Consider the following 16063-nt stretch of genomic DNA (forward strand, 5'->3'; position numbering starts at 1 on the left):
CTTTATCTACACCACCCATGCCGCCGTCAACACCACCACCACCACCACTATTACTACCATCTCCATCTCCAAACTCGAAAAAAACCTTAAGGTTCTAGTTCTTCAGATTTGAACTCCATGTGCTTCATGTATTAATGGTTTTTGGTGGTGGTTTGGTACGGGTTTTGGAGTGGAGGAGGACAGTGGTGGATCGAAGAAAGGCGGCGGAGGAAGGAGGAGTTTTTTTCCAGTTTGTTGTGGTGGTTCGGTAGGGTTTTTGGAGTGGGGCAGGATGGTGGATCAGAAGAAAGGCAGCGGAGGAAGGAGGAGGGTTTTTCCAGTTGTTGTGGTGGTTCAGTAGGGTTTGTGGTTGTGGTAGTTGTATTTTTTTTTTTGTTATAATGTATTTTTTTGTATTCGCTTTGTATTTCAAAGGAGGAAATGTATATTCGTCATTTTTTTAGTGTATTTCAATGTACTGTTTCAGTATATTTCTGTATATTTCAGTGTACTGTTTCAGTATATTTCGCTATATTTCAATGTATTTCTAATTTACGAAACAGTTTCTGATACATTTCATTGTATTTCGTTGTATATACGGGTACTACAATTTTATATTTCTTAAACAATCAACCATATTTCATTGTATTCCAGTGTATATTTTTTTGTATTTGGAAGTATTTCTAAAAGTTTGGAATGGAGTAATTTGGAGAGAGAAACGTGGGTTGCAATGGAACTTCAGCCGTTATGCGTGATACATGATTGATTTAATTTGACTTACCATTTAAAATGAAAGAAGAGAATATGTTCCATAAATACAGCCTATTTTTACTCTGCCAAATTTTGTATTTTCGGGTATTTCAAAAACGCGAAATACAACCGAGTACAACAAAAACAAGCAAAAAACTTTTGAATGGAGTAATTTTGATAGAGAGACGTTAGCTGTAATGGAACCTCATGAAGTTTGCGTGAGTCATGGAACCATTAATACAAATTACCATATAATTTGAAAAAGATTTTTATTGCCATAAATATAGCCTTTTTTTATTCAACAGCTGCGCTATCGTATTTCGTTGTATTTCACTGTATTTCAAAAACGCGAGATAAAACTGAAATACAGCCAAAAGTAGCTACGAATTGTAAATTTTCAACTTGTAGCTATAACTTGTTAGAAGCTATTAAAAGGTAGTTATTTGTGTAAGTTTTACTTTCTTCAATGTACTAGATTAATTAGCCATGCTCTCTGCACGGGCCCAACAATTCACATTTATTGTTGTTCGTTTGTATTCTACTATCGTTTATCAATAACTTACCAAAAGAAAGGTGGAAATCTTGATTTTCTAAAATGACAAGTATTTTGGATCATCTATATTTAATGAGGATGACAACTAAAATAGACCGGATGACTATGTGTTTTTTTCTCTACAACAATAAAAAGCAAGCACGGGAGCATACTATGTTTGTATATTATTCACTTTTAAGAATAGTATGATAATATTATAAAGTACTCTGATAAACAAAAGTGAGAAATTATTTTTCAAAAAAATCCTGAACTTATATCGGTAGCTTTAAATTACCTCAATTCATTTTCCTTAAAATGCATCAATTCTGTGTATTGCGAAAATCACCCGAAAATACTATAGTGACTGTGCTACGTATTATTATTGTTTTCCACTATTATTTGATTTGATTTTAATTTTATTGCATTTAAATTTTGACGTGTATCATTGTGTTTGTACTTAACTTTTACAAATAAAAAGAAGGTTACCCCATTTTCATCTGCGCAATGTCTTAATCTCGTTATTTCTTTATGTATTCTAATTAAAAATTTGTATTAAGAAAAATAATTATCGCTCTCTTAATTTTATTCTTTTAATTTTATATGATTGTTGCTCGTTCTAGCACGGGCTCAGCATAAAAAATAATACTGTACTTTTCTTTTTAATATGTCTAAAAAAGAATTATATATTTTATGTTTAGAAATCTTTTAACTTGAAACTTTGCCTTTAAACTTTAATGAAATGATTTAAATTCATATTAATATTTATGACTTGTTTTAGATTATAAATTTTGAATTTAATGCGCGGGGTGGTTCCACTGCATTGAGCTTGACTTTGTTGTTGATCGTGCTGATGTGGCGCTATGTGATTGCAGTTGACAGTCAAAGGATTCTGTGCTTATAAATTTGGGATTCATTGACAAGAAAGAGAGTTTTTTTCTTTGAAGTGAGCGCGTCACTAGCACAGAGAAGACTCGAAGACTGAAGCATGCTTAGTTGTGTGTTTTTAAATGGTTGTTTTTGGTTTATGGGACATCATAAAAAAGGACAGCTGCTGCACCGTAGACGTCAGAAATTTTTTACCATGATAGAGCTCAACCTACAAAAATGATGTGAGGCTCCACCCTTTGCTTGACAAGTGAAATTTTAGGTCTCACCAGTACTTTTACCTACCCGCACCTTTCTCTCTCTTTTATTCTTTCCAATTATCTTTTGCTCTCTCAGCTCTCTCTTTCTCAATGTAAAGCTTTCTCTTTCTCTCTCTCTGAAAAATACTACTCTCTCTATTTCAATTTATGTGAATTTATTTCTTTTTTAATTCGTGTCAAAATAAATGACGTCTTTTTTAATTTGGAAACAAATTCACTTTATGAAATGATTTACAGCTACTCAAATATTCAAGACTTATTTTGAACCACAAGTTTCAAAAGTCTTCACTCTTTCTTAAATGTCGTGTCCAGTCAAATGGGTTCACATAAATTGAAACGGGGGGAGTAGTTAATATAAAAATATTTGTTTTTTGTTTTTTCCATCAAATATGGAACTTTTAACTTTACTAATGCACAACTATTATCAGAATTCTAAATATGCAAAATGTATATTAAAATGCATGCGATGTACTATACATGTGTTAATTGAGATCATAAAATGTTGAAAAACGATATTTAGCTTCACTCAGATTTATAAAATATATTATCTAAATTCCGTTTCTAAAATAAAAAAAAAGGCGCCTGGAGCACTAATCTCCCATATGAAAAATAGAATTTATTAAAAGCAATTATTGAATAATTTGTGTAGTTAACAAAGTGATTATTCCAAAATAATGTAATAAATGGGCAATCAATATTTCAGAAATGCATTAACTATTCCTTATATCTTGTATGCCATTTACAAAATTTGCACAATTATGTATTGATTATTCGTCAATAGTCAGTTTCATACATTCTAGTAGATCAAGAGAAATCAAAAAGAGATATTTCTATCTTTATCCATTTTTTTTATTGATTTATGTTGGTTTATTCTTAGCATTAAAATAATGTAATACCTTTGATTCAAAATAAATGTCCACTTAGCCTTATTCACACCCCTTAAGAAAATATTAATTTCTAGAAAAAATAGGTATTTTAACTAAACTACCTTTCATTAATAAGACTCTTACCTATTTAACGCCTTAAGTAATAGGGGCAAAACTAAAAAAAAATGTTAATTCTTTCTTGATTAATCAATTTATAAATTGCATTTACAAAGTGATTTTTAAATAGCATTTACAAAGTGATTTTTAAATTGCATTAATAAATTGCTTTGGTGCTTTATAAATTGCATTTACAAAGCGACTTTAGATATACTAAAAATCAAATTTATTAATTGCATTTCTGAAATGCAATTTATAAATCGTATATCTGAAATCACTTTGTAAAGCACCAACAAAAATCAATAAAATACTAAAGTCTGTATGTCAGAATATCCTCCGCTTCAAAATAATTGTCCACTTTGCCTTTTATTTTGGTTCAAAATAAGTGTTTAATTGCATAATCAAGAAAGAATTAATATTATTTTTTCAGTTTTGCCCCTATATACTCAAGGCAATAAATAGGTAAAAGTCTTATTAATAAAGGGTAGATTAGTTGAAATACCTATTTTTTCTGGGAATTAATATTTTCTTAAGGGATTTGAATAAGGCTTTGTGGACATTTATTTTGAATCAGAGGTATTACATTATTTTAATGCTAAGAATAAACCAACATAAATCGGCAAAAAATGGATAAAGATAGAAATAGATCTTTTTGATTTCTCTTGATCTACTAAAATGTATGAAATTGACAATTGACCAATACATAATTGTGTGAATTTTGTAAATGGCATACAACATATAAGGAATAGTTAATGCATTTCTAAAATATTGATTGACCATTTATTACATTACTTTGGAATAATCACTTTGTTAACTACATAAATTATTCAATAATTGCTTTTAATAAATTATATTTTTTCATATGGGAGCTTAGTGCTCCAGGAGCCTTTTTTTATTTTAGAAACAGGATTTAAATAATATATTTTATAAATCTGAGTGAAGCTAAATATCGTCTTTCAACATTTTATTACCTCAATTAACTTAAACACATTTATAGTATATCGCTTGCATTTCAATATACATTTTTCATATTTAGACTTCTGATAATAGTTGTGCATTAGTGAAGTCAAAAGTTCCACATTTGATGAAAAAAACAAAAACCAAATATTTTTACATTAACTAGTATTTTCTAGAGAGAGAGAGGGAGGGAGAGAGAGAGAGAAGCTTTACATTGAGAAAGAGAGATGAGAGAGCAAAAGATAATTGAAAAGAATAAAAGAGAGAGAGGCATGGGTAGACAAAAGTGCTAGTGGGACCCAGAATTCCACTTGTCAAGCAAAAGGTGGAGCCTCACATAACTTTTGTTGATTGAGCCTCTATCATGATAAAATTTTTTGTAAACGTCATGACAATTTAACCCTTTGGACGACGATCCTGATCATTTTAACTCATGTTTCTATATAGTAGTAATTAGCTTGGTTTACTTAAATGTCCCCCCCCCCCCCCCCCCTTCCCCCTTTTTTTTTTTGGTAACTAAAGTTTTTTATTAACCAAAAGCAAGTATGTACAGAGCTCAAAGTGTTTTAATCCAGACACATGGACAAAGTCCCAAGGTCCTGGTCCAATATTATCTCAACAACCTATTACAACCACAAATCTCTATATGGGATAGTAGTCCAGTTGGGCCATTCTGTATGGTAACTGTGGTTGCAACCTTCCTTGAACGATCACCTCTTGCACTATCAGCCTAATCAATATCTCTGGTGTCCTCTCCTTCTGCTGAAAAACTCTGTTGTTTCTTTCTTGCCATAGGATGTAGACACTACCAGCAACCACCATTCTACATACTTGAGATTGAGCAGCTTTTCTATTTACTTGTGCGCACATCCATAGCACCTCGTTTGTCCAGTCCATTTCCTTCCTTTGGTACCCTTTCCACATTAGTAGTTTCTCCCAAACTGCTGCAGAGAAACAACATTGAAAGAACAGGTGGTCTATTGTCTCTAGGTTCGAGCCCCCACATAGAAGACAAGCAACCGAGATTGTTATGCCCCATTTCTTTAGTCTATCTCGTGTGTAAAGCCTTCATTAAGTGCTAGGTAGAGTATGAATACCCACTTTGGAGAGCCTTGATTGTTGCAAACAAACCTTCTCCAACATACCTTCTGGTGGCATCCTCTAAGCTTGAAGTATACTTGCTTAATGGAGAAGGTGGGAGCAACCGCAAATTCTTCATTTTCAATTCCCGCTAACTCCAAAGTCCTAGCTACTTCAAAAATCTTCTTTAACATCCACGAGGCCTGTTGTGGAAAATAGTTCCACACACTTTGATTCTTGATATAGTATGCATGTACCCACTTTACCCATAGTTTGTCTGCCTTTCTACACAAATTCCAGAGTAGCTTACGGACCGGCCTTATTCAGTGTCCGTGCGTAGTATATTAAGTCCACCCGCTCGCTTTTGGGTAAGCATAATTTCTCCTATGCTATCAAAGCCTTCTTTGAGGCAACTGTATCTCCTATCCAAAGGAATGTTCTGCATATTGTTTCCACTGCTTTTAAAACCTTTTTTAGAAGAATGAAAATTTGGGCCCGGAAGGTTTGTATGGCAAAGAAACAGCTTTAATGTTGAACGCCAAAGATACGTTAGCAGATTTTGAAGTCCGGTGAGTGACTCTTCCATCATCTTATCAATCAAGGGCATGCATTGCGTAACGTATAGCATTTAGTGCTTGGGCACATCTCCAAATATCTAAAAGGAAGACTCCTTTTCCGAACTATAGTTTATCCGGATTTGACATTATTTCGAGTTACCATGTCTACCCCTCCAAAATAGATTGAACTTTTGCTATTAGCCTAGATGCTGTTGAAAACTTTAGGAAACAATCATAGACTTTATAAATGGACAATTCACACCTCTCTACAAACAGAGGTAGATCATGTAAAACCTGTTGGACAATATTCATTTTTGCACACTTAGGGTGGTGGTTAAAATCAAATCGGTACCCGAGAGGCTTCAAAGACTCTTATTTAGATACTCCATATATAGCACAAAAAGGAAAGGGGACAAAGGATCCCCTTGCCTTAACCCTTTTTTAGCAGGGCAAATTTCCCTTTTTAATATGGCTTTTGAGACATATAAAACATTATCTTTTGTTATCTAATTTTGTAAAATTTAATATTTTTTATAAAAAAATTTAATTTTTTCAAATGGAATATTCAGATCGTGCCTAAAATGATTATAAGTTGCAAGAAAAATAAAAAGAAGATCATTACTAAATGAATATCCAAGAAAGAAAAACCCACAAAATTTCATATTTGTATTTGTACCCATTTTATCCACTATGCAGCATATATTCAATAATTATGTTACTCTTCATCCCAATTATTCACCACTTATTTTTGGTTTTGCCAATTGTGTACCTTCTAAAATCTACTTATTTGAAAGACGCTCTTCAGAAAAAGTAATTTTGAAGGATATCACTTTGTATTTGATTAATTAATTTGAATTTTTTTTATGGTAATCAAATTTAACATAATCACCAAAAGGATTGACATTACAAACCATAGGGGAGTCGGCGTGGCGCAAAGTGAAGATTAGGGGGAGTAGATAAAATTTCCTTATGGGTTTATAAGGAGGAATGTAACCTAAGCGACGAAAAAAAGGGCACATATACCGGTACCACACCATGTTGTCTAGACATCAAAGAAAACATCTTTACCTACTACTCACAATAAATGAAATCGCATGAATGAAGGAGTAGTAATCCTCAGAAAACTAAGCATCTAATCCCAAAAAGAGCTGAAACTGGAAGGTGAATAAGGCACTAGAACTACAGCTTTTGAAGCAGCCTTGTAGTCTTAGGAGAAGCTCGGAAATTGCAGATACAAGTTGTGTCATGGCTATAGCTTCCCAATCTCAACAAGTTTTCTAAAAAATCCTCTGATTTCTTTCTTTCCACACAACATGTATGACTTCAGCATAAACCAATTTGAAAATCAATACAGTTTGTGATTTTCCCTTAGCATTTTTAATACTCCAGCACATGTATAGGTCCCAATTGGGTGAAGTTAATTGGTTGTCCCTTTGTCCATCTTAGTATTCTGTTCCATAGAATTCTTGTTTTAGTATATTGCATGGACAAATGTTCTCTAAATCTATGGTGTCTTTTGCATGACACACAAATTGGATCAACATAGATACCCCATTTAAAGAGCCTATCAACAATAAGAAGTCTACCTTGAAGGTGCAACCACATTGAACTTAGCTTTTGACCTAGCTTAATTCCTAAACATGAGACACTTCCACAGGACTTTAGGAGCAATGACAAGTAATTAAAGATATATCTGCCTAGTAAGCTTTTGCTTTAGGTTTCTTGCTTTTATAATCTTCCTTATCATCCTGTTTTGGGACTTCCATTTGACGAACTTGTTGTTGTTTAATGTAGTAGCTATGGATCCATTTAATCCACAACTTATCTTGCTTATGAGTGAGGTCCTAGTATGCTTTAGCTACGAACATGTTTATTCACACTATCATGTTAATGAGATTCTAATATGATCCCGAGGAGCACACATGATTCAAATTGCTTCACCCGAGGACGAGCCAAGGAATAAGCCCTACTAGCCATGTTGGTGCAAAAAGAGGTGTTGTAGGCTGTGCGTCCACCAAACACAATACGGAGAGGCCTGGTTGTGTATCAGTTCCACTTATACGATGCGATGAAAGTAACGAAGACACGATTTTTTCGTGAAACTCCTTGCTCAAGGGATTAAAAATCACGACCTACCCCAGTAGGATTTCATCTCCACTAACCGTTCAGATTACAACTTATTGCAAACTAGGAATTAACTCCCATAATCCCTCACCCTTACAGTAGTTGCAACCTAGAAACTAACTCTCATAGTGCCTCAACCTTTGCAATACACTGATTGCAAACACCTCCACTTGACTAACTCTGGCCAAGGAAACTAATATACCTAGACTAAATCTAGCCTAGTGTACCACTCAAAAGCTTGTGGAAACACACTTCAACAAGCACACTTTGAGAATTTAAAACACCTACAAACAGTTTCTAAACAAGATGAGTAGGTTTACAGTTTAAGCATAAACGAACAAAGATTTACAACAACCTAAAGAACATAGGCGAAACTCATATCAGGATCTGGTTCTTCGGCTTGAAAGTAACTTTGTTCTTGCAAGCACTTGAATTCTTCTTGTTGGCAGCTTTTAGACAAGTTAGATTAGGTTTTTCAAGTGACCAATTATGTTGCAACATGTTGTATATATAGTAGGAGCATATGTGATGGATAAAGACTACTTTTTCAATAGTTGACCTAAAGCGCGGGCCAGCTCAACTACTATACTTGTGTGCAGTGAGTAGCTCGGCTTTACAGCTATCTCTGCTGACGATGCAAGATGCACAGAGAGCAGATCACAGACCAAGTCTCTATCTAGTTCTGAAATAGTTTCACATTCATCAAAACACAAATGCATTTGGACTTATCAATTTTTCCCTTTTTAATGATGACAAACTTTTCGATGATGTTCCGATAACGTCCAAATCCACTCCTCAAAGAGAAAGTGTACACGGTCGTATGCAATATAATTTACCCAACTATGAGTCGGGGTCGATCCCGCGACAACAATATACTAGGCGATTAAGAAAGTAAGGAACTTTCACCAACTAAGCTAAAGCCAAACGATAGATAATATTTTGGTTTTGAGAAAATTATAACTAATGCGAATGTAAACTAACCTAGAAAGCAAGTAAAGTGATCAATAGCCCTGAAGCATGGATAATAGGAGATTACACTCGAAGTAATGATCAACGTATTTTACGATATTACAACTAAGAACGAGGTTATGTTAATAGATAATGATTTCTAAATTCTCATTGAAAGTTTCTCAACCAAATCAATGAATTTCACTTTAAGCTTTCTCAAGCCTTAAAGTGTGATATTAAACCGCAATCAATATAATCAGAGTGACTTTCCTCTCTCGAGCTCAAGTCATTAGATGAGGGTTATGCCTCGAATCCTTGTTAACTAATATTTCCCAAATTGACTTTCCTCTCTCGAGCTCAAATCAAATTAAATGGGTGAGTCTAAGTTGCTTCAATCCACTTTGGAAATATTCAAGAACGATATTAATTAAAGAAACAATAACCCACTTCATTAGAAATAAAAATCATTCAATACATAAGCAAAACAAGAGTTTCAAACCAAACTTTAATCAAGAATATTTTCATAAACAAGATTCAAGTAATGGAATAGAAAGCTACATACTTAGATAATCAATACATAGCAAGGAAAAGAAGAAATGAGTAAATGATTAAGAAATTTCTTATCAAGATCTTCAAATCTTCAATCTCAAAGTGTGGATGCAAAAACCTAGCTCTCCAAGCTTGATGAAAATGGCCAAAGATGATAATGATATGCCCCAAGTCTCTCTTTTGTAGCTCCTCAAATTTCCCAAGTCAAAATATGACAAAATAAACCCCAAAGTTTCAGTTTTGCAAATCTGTCCCGTTTGGCCTCTTTTTGACTTTGTTTTCACTTGGTTTCTTCCGATCACTTCTAAATCACAAAAAACTGAATAGAGCACCAATATTATACAAAAATACACCTGTGTGAGCAACGTGCGTCTCGCAGGTTGTATCGCATGTTCGACTCCGCGGGTTCGCAGTTGCTTGTCAAAACTCGCAGTCTTGCAATGTACGAGATGACTGGCGACACATGCGGTCATGGATGCGTCTCGCGCAGTGGTACTGCCGTCTCGCGGTGATGCTGGCGAATGCTTTGCATCAATTTCTTCAAATTTCTAAAATCTGTACAAACTTGTTTTGCGAATATGCGGCTCGCATGTGTGACCTGCGACTCGCAGGTCACGCTTCTTCTATTTTGGCTTGTTTTGCTCTATTTTGCTCCATTTTGGTCCATTTTGCTCTGTTATGCTCTCCGGACATCTTATCCTACAAAACGACATAAATACACGAAAAGTAACACCAAAAGTGCTTGAAGAGTTACAAAAGCTTAAGAAATTAGCATCGAATATCCCGTAATTTCACGGTACATCAGTTCCCCGTGAGAGCCAGATCCCATTTGTTCCCCCTGCGACGCAGACCATCATTTTCAAGGCATCCACAAATATGTTAGCAGTAAAGTACTCATACACTAGAAGACCAGGTCACTCACTGAAGGGTCCTTCAATCAGCACATATCAATCTTCCAGTCATTCCCCCTTAATCACGTCATGTGCACCTTTTTTAGCAAGCATACTAATTAATTAATTTTTCCCCTTTTGGCATCATAGAAAATGGGAGTTGGCATTACGAACTCAAAGCCACAAGCAAAAGAAGTTCAGCTACGAACTCAAAGCCACTAGGGAAACACTATCATGAGAAGTAAGAGAAACATACAAACAGTTAGACTGGCATACAACAGAGTAGAAAGCCCAAACAGTTAATACAGATACATAGCATAGTAGACAAATCAGAAAATGCATAAAGGAGAAATTGTCATCAGTGCTAGAACATTGTCACACAGAAACAGAGAACAGGGAATAAGATTCAAAAAGGCACAGGAAGATGAATTTGACATGAAACAGCTAAGGAGCTTTGGGCTTCTGTGAATTTTGGGCCAGGGCTTTAAGGAAATTGTTCATTCGTTCACCGTTGACTCTCTGGTCCTCGATCATCTGATCCTTGAGCTCATCTACCTTCAATGTCAGCCTCTCATTTTCTGACTTGAGCCTCTTAATTTCCAGTTTTGTAGCTTTCAGAGCACCCTGAGAACTAACTTCTTTCTCTTTCTCAGATAGCCGAGCTTGAAGGACAGCATTCTCAGACTTTACCATTTGTAGTTCAGCAGTAGTGATCTCGTGAGTTTCAAGCAATTTTGAGATTGTGGAGACACTCCCCATATCACTTTTTTTAGGTATACACTCATGGAGACACTTCCCACACCACTTTTCTTAGGTATACACTCACACTCCTCCAAAGTTCCCATGGAAAACATATGCTTCTTAGTGCCAGCGGTAGCGTTGTCTGTCCTTAAAGTGAGAACATACTTTGGTCAGAAGAAAACCATATGGGAGCCCATATTGACCCCCTGGTGCCCTGTCCACATTAATGATATGCTCAATCATAATAGCAGGAAGGTTGATATGTTGGTAGTTAGTCAGTGCTCCATGATGACCAGGTCGTTGATACAAGTCTTGATGCGACCCTCTTTTCTTGGAAGCAGGACTTTGTTCACCATTTCAAACAAGAGCTGAAACTCTCATTTCAACCCTTTCTTCAAAAGTCTAGCCCTTGACCCAATATCCTTTACTCCATTCTTGACTATCATAACGTTGAAGTCACTTGAAGCCTCTGCCTTTCCATTTATGGTTCTCAACCCTTGAGTAAGAACTTTCAGAATTTCTCCTAATATATTTTCCTCTAACACAAATTTACTCCCACTAACTGATGCAATGAGAGTACAAAGATCATCGGAGCAGCAGATATTTTCATAGAATTCAGAAACTCGTTCCTCATACACATTCGGTACAGGTGAAGCAAAGAGATGACTCCATCCCTGAAATTCAACAATTTTAATCAGTTCTTTCACTCCAGATTTTTCTGCAACTTCAGGGTTAAACACCCTTCCCAGCAAAACCTTTTGTTTTCCTAGAGTTTCTCTTCTTTTAATTTCACTTTGAGCAATAATTTTGCTCACCCTTTGCTCGTTTAAGGAACTGGATTCCTTAATTCTCCTTTGTTTCTCTTCTTTGAAGGGTTGATTCATTTGTTGACCTGTCACCCTTAGCTAGTGTGACCCTTGACTTACTGTTCCTCTTCTTTTCCTTTTTCTTAGCAATTTCCCTCACAAGTGAGACATCTTCTGCTTCTGCTTCTTTCTCTTTATCTACCTTTGGTAACTTTGATCTCCACATCCACTAACGCAATTTCATCAATCAATATACTCTGTGTCTGAGAACCCCTAGCTCTTTTTCTACCCTTAGCTTTACTTGCTTGAAGAGCTGATTCAAGGGATGCCTTAGTTGTATGCTTACTCTGCCTGGTTCTTGGTGCGGTTCGACCAAAGTAGTTCTCGCAAGGATGTGGATCCTTTGGTTTCTTTGACCTTTTCTTTATTTTAAACATCTCAGCAAGAGATACGACATCATGAGATACAGGCTCAGGACTTAGGATTAGATCTAGGTTTCTCCTAGATGAACCTGGTGCCTCATCCCATATAGGAGCTGTCATACCTATTTTAGGACTTCCATTTGACGAACTTGTTGTTGTTTAATGTATTAGCTATGGATCCATTTAATCCACAACTTATCTTGTTTATAAGTGAGGTCCTAGTATGCTTTAGCTACAGCTGCTTTATTCCACACTATCATGTTAATGAGATTCTAATACGATCCCGAGGAGCACACATGATTCAAATTGCTTCACCCGAGGACGAGCCAAGGAACTTTAAGCCCTACAAGCCATGTTGGTGCAAAAAGAGGTATTGTAGGCTGTGCGTCCAACAACACAATACTGAAAGACCTGGTTGTGTACCAATTCCTTTATATACTGCAGTAAGTAAAGAAGACACGATTTTACCGTGGAAAACTCCTTGCTCAAGGGATTAAAAATCACGACCTACCCCAGTAGGATTTCATCTCCACTAACCTTTCAGATTACAACCTATTGTAGACCAGGAATTAACTTCCATAATCCCTCACCCTTACAATAGTTGCAACCTAGGAACTAACTCTCATAGTCCCTCAACCTTTGCAATACACCGATTACAAACACCTCCACTTGACTAACTCTAGCCAAGGAAACTAATATACCTAGACTAAATCTAGCCTAGTGTACCACTCAAAAGCTTGAGGAAACACACTTCAACAAGCACACATTGAGAATTTAAAACACCTACAAACAGTTTCTAAACAAGAAGAGTAGGTTTACAGTTTAAGCATAAACGAACAAAGATTTACAACAACCTAAAGAACATAGACGAAACTCATATCAGGATCTGGTTCTTCGGCTTGAAAGTAACTTTGTTCTTGCGATCATTTGAATTCTTGCAGTGGCAGCTTTTGGACAAGTTAGATTAGGTTTTTCAAGTAACCAATTATATTGCAACATGTTGTATATATAGTGGGAGCATGTGGAATGGATAGAGACTACTCTTTCAATATTTGACCGAAAGCATGGGCCAGCTCAACTACTGTACGTGTGCAGTGAGTAGCTCGACTTTACAGTTGTCTCTGATGACGATGCAAAGTGCAAAGAGAGCAGGTCACAGACCAAGTCTCTATCTGGTTGTGAAAGATTTTGACAATCATCAAAACATGAATGCACTTGGACTTATCAAGAGGCTTTGGAGACGTTTGAGGAGCTTTATAGGACAGTGTATGACATATGGATAATTTCTTGTTCGCGTGGAGTGAAGATGAGATGGAAGGGAACGATGGTGGCTAGCCATGCAAAAAGGCTATTCTCTAAATTAAAGTCATCATCCATAAAGAAGACTACCAAACAAGGCCCTTACTTCATTAAGAGTATTATTGTAATGACTAGTCTAGTATTCTTTAGCTTGTTTAGTATAAATACCATACTTGGTCATTTCATTACTTAGATTATGTCGAATTGAGAATTGAGATGAATACTCCTTTGGAGTGATAGTTTGTTTAGCTAGGTAGCTATAGATTTAGTGTTATAGATAGTTGATTATGGTAGATTCGATTGTTAGCTATTGAACCCTTTCCCTTGATTTTCATGAAGAGTTGATCAGTTGTGGAATCAATTGATTAACTCTTGCCTAGTATAGGTTCTTTTAGGTTTTAGATTCAACTGGGAGGATTTGGATTCAACTCCAAGTTTGCCTATAAATCCAATCCTAATTGGGTCTTGCTTCTATTCTCATCCCCATTTCTTCACTTCTCATCTTTGATTTCTACTCTATCTTTAATCCCGCGTTTTGTTGATTGAATCCGTGTCTTCCACAAGCCGAATCGTATCATTTCATATCAGATTCCAACCACCAAAAGGCTTAGGCATGCACATTCTCTCCCAAGAGACAAGTGCTTTCTTTGTGATAATAGAGGGACCAAACCAAATAAAACTTCTGCAACTTTCAACACCTTAACTGGCATAATAAAGAGTTGAGACCAGTAGGCCTGAACTCCAAATAAGACAGATTGTACCAGCTGCATTATACCAGCAAAGGGTAGTTTCTTAGAGGTCCAAGAGGAGATCCTTGCAACAATTTGAAAAACACTTTTGTTAATATTAGAGCAATATTTCATACTTGGCCAATATCCCAAAAGTGCTTCTGTAAAAAACTATTTCTTTTAGCTTTTGAGAAATAACTTCAGTTACTACTCAAATTCACTTAATTCTCCTCTAAAACTTGATCAAACACCTCAACTTTCTAAAATAAGCACTTTTAGCTCCCAGGAAGCTTGGCCAAACAAGTTACACTTTTTCTTTGGAAAAAACCTAGTTTTGGATGCATTCCAAATATTAAAGCTAACTTTTGGTTTATTGTTTTAGACTTATTGAGCTTGCAATATCTTCCTGTAATCATACATTTTTTCGTTTTTTTTTTTTTTTTTTTTTTTTGGAGTAAATCAATTAATTGGTACATTCTTCACGGATCAAAGCACGATAATTTCTTCTTAATTAATTTATTGATATCCTGCAATAAGCAGTTCGGATGATGAAAATTCATTTCTAACTACCAAAAATGCAAAATTTTTTCACTTCCACAAAATTGAACAAGACATGCCATTATATCTAATTTAGGCTTATTCATAAGTGAAAGATTGTTATGACTTATGAATCGATTTATATTAGATTTTTTTTTTCCAACTTTCAAGAAGGAATAACTATAAGGAGCTCCAAGATTTTTTGAAGGCTAAAATGTTCCAATAGGAAGTCATCTGCATTGTCTCTATCCTTGATGCTGTATTTGATATGGAATGGTCTGAATGGGCATCTTATTAAATTGGTTAAAAAAAAAAAAAGCACATACTTTATGCAGAAGTGCTTAATTAATACAATTTTTTATATATCTCAAAAAAACTTTACAAATAACCTAAATCTTTTCTATAAAGAAAATATACTTTTCTCTAATCCACCTTAGTGATTGGAGAAGATACTAGATGACCAGAACTACAATCACATAAATCCAATACTTGAAAATTATTATCCTGTGAATCGATTTGTCCGAATAAAAAATGTCGAGCCCCAGTAGCCTAGTGGTAGAATAGTACCCTGCCACGGTACAGACCCAGGTTCGATTCCTGGCTGGTGCAATTGCGTTATTTGCGTGGATAGCTCAGTTGGGAGAGCGTCAGACTGAAGATCTGAAGGTCACGTGTTCGATCCATGTTCACTGCATTTCTTTTTTTGTTTTTCCTTTTTTCTTGGCTCCTTCAATTGTGATGAATATTTTCTAGGGCTCTCACTTGAAGTAGAAGATTATGTTGAGAACTACTAATATCTACCTGAATTATAAGGAAGGGTGAATCTTCTTTGTTCCGGTAAATAAATTGATTTTGTTATCAAGTGAGAGTTACAAAAGCAGAAAAAAATCTTAAATGAAATTTTTTGGCAACCTTAAGGCCCATTTGTGTATTTGGCCTAAATTTTTACTCACTCCGTCCATCTCATTTTGTATGACAGTGTTTGACTAGATATAAAGTTTAAAATTTAAATAAGACTTGTGACATGTAAGTCAAA

At 35.3% G+C, this 16063-nt stretch overlaps 1 non-coding gene across 1 annotated transcript; it reads left to right on the forward strand.

Annotated features, from left to right (window-relative positions):
* The first annotated feature begins 15648 nt into the window (after positions 1–15648).
* On the forward strand, positions 15649–15721 carry TRNAF-GAA (transfer RNA phenylalanine (anticodon GAA)). The gene has a single exon. It is a non-coding gene; the product is annotated as a tRNA-Phe (tRNA).
* Positions 15722–16063: the final 342 nt, after the last annotated feature.

Source organism: Lycium ferocissimum, unplaced genomic scaffold, assembly GCF_029784015.1.
Source record: "Lycium ferocissimum isolate CSIRO_LF1 unplaced genomic scaffold, AGI_CSIRO_Lferr_CH_V1 ctg1020, whole genome shotgun sequence".
In the NCBI taxonomy this organism is placed as follows: Eukaryota; Viridiplantae; Streptophyta; class Magnoliopsida; order Solanales; family Solanaceae; genus Lycium; species Lycium ferocissimum.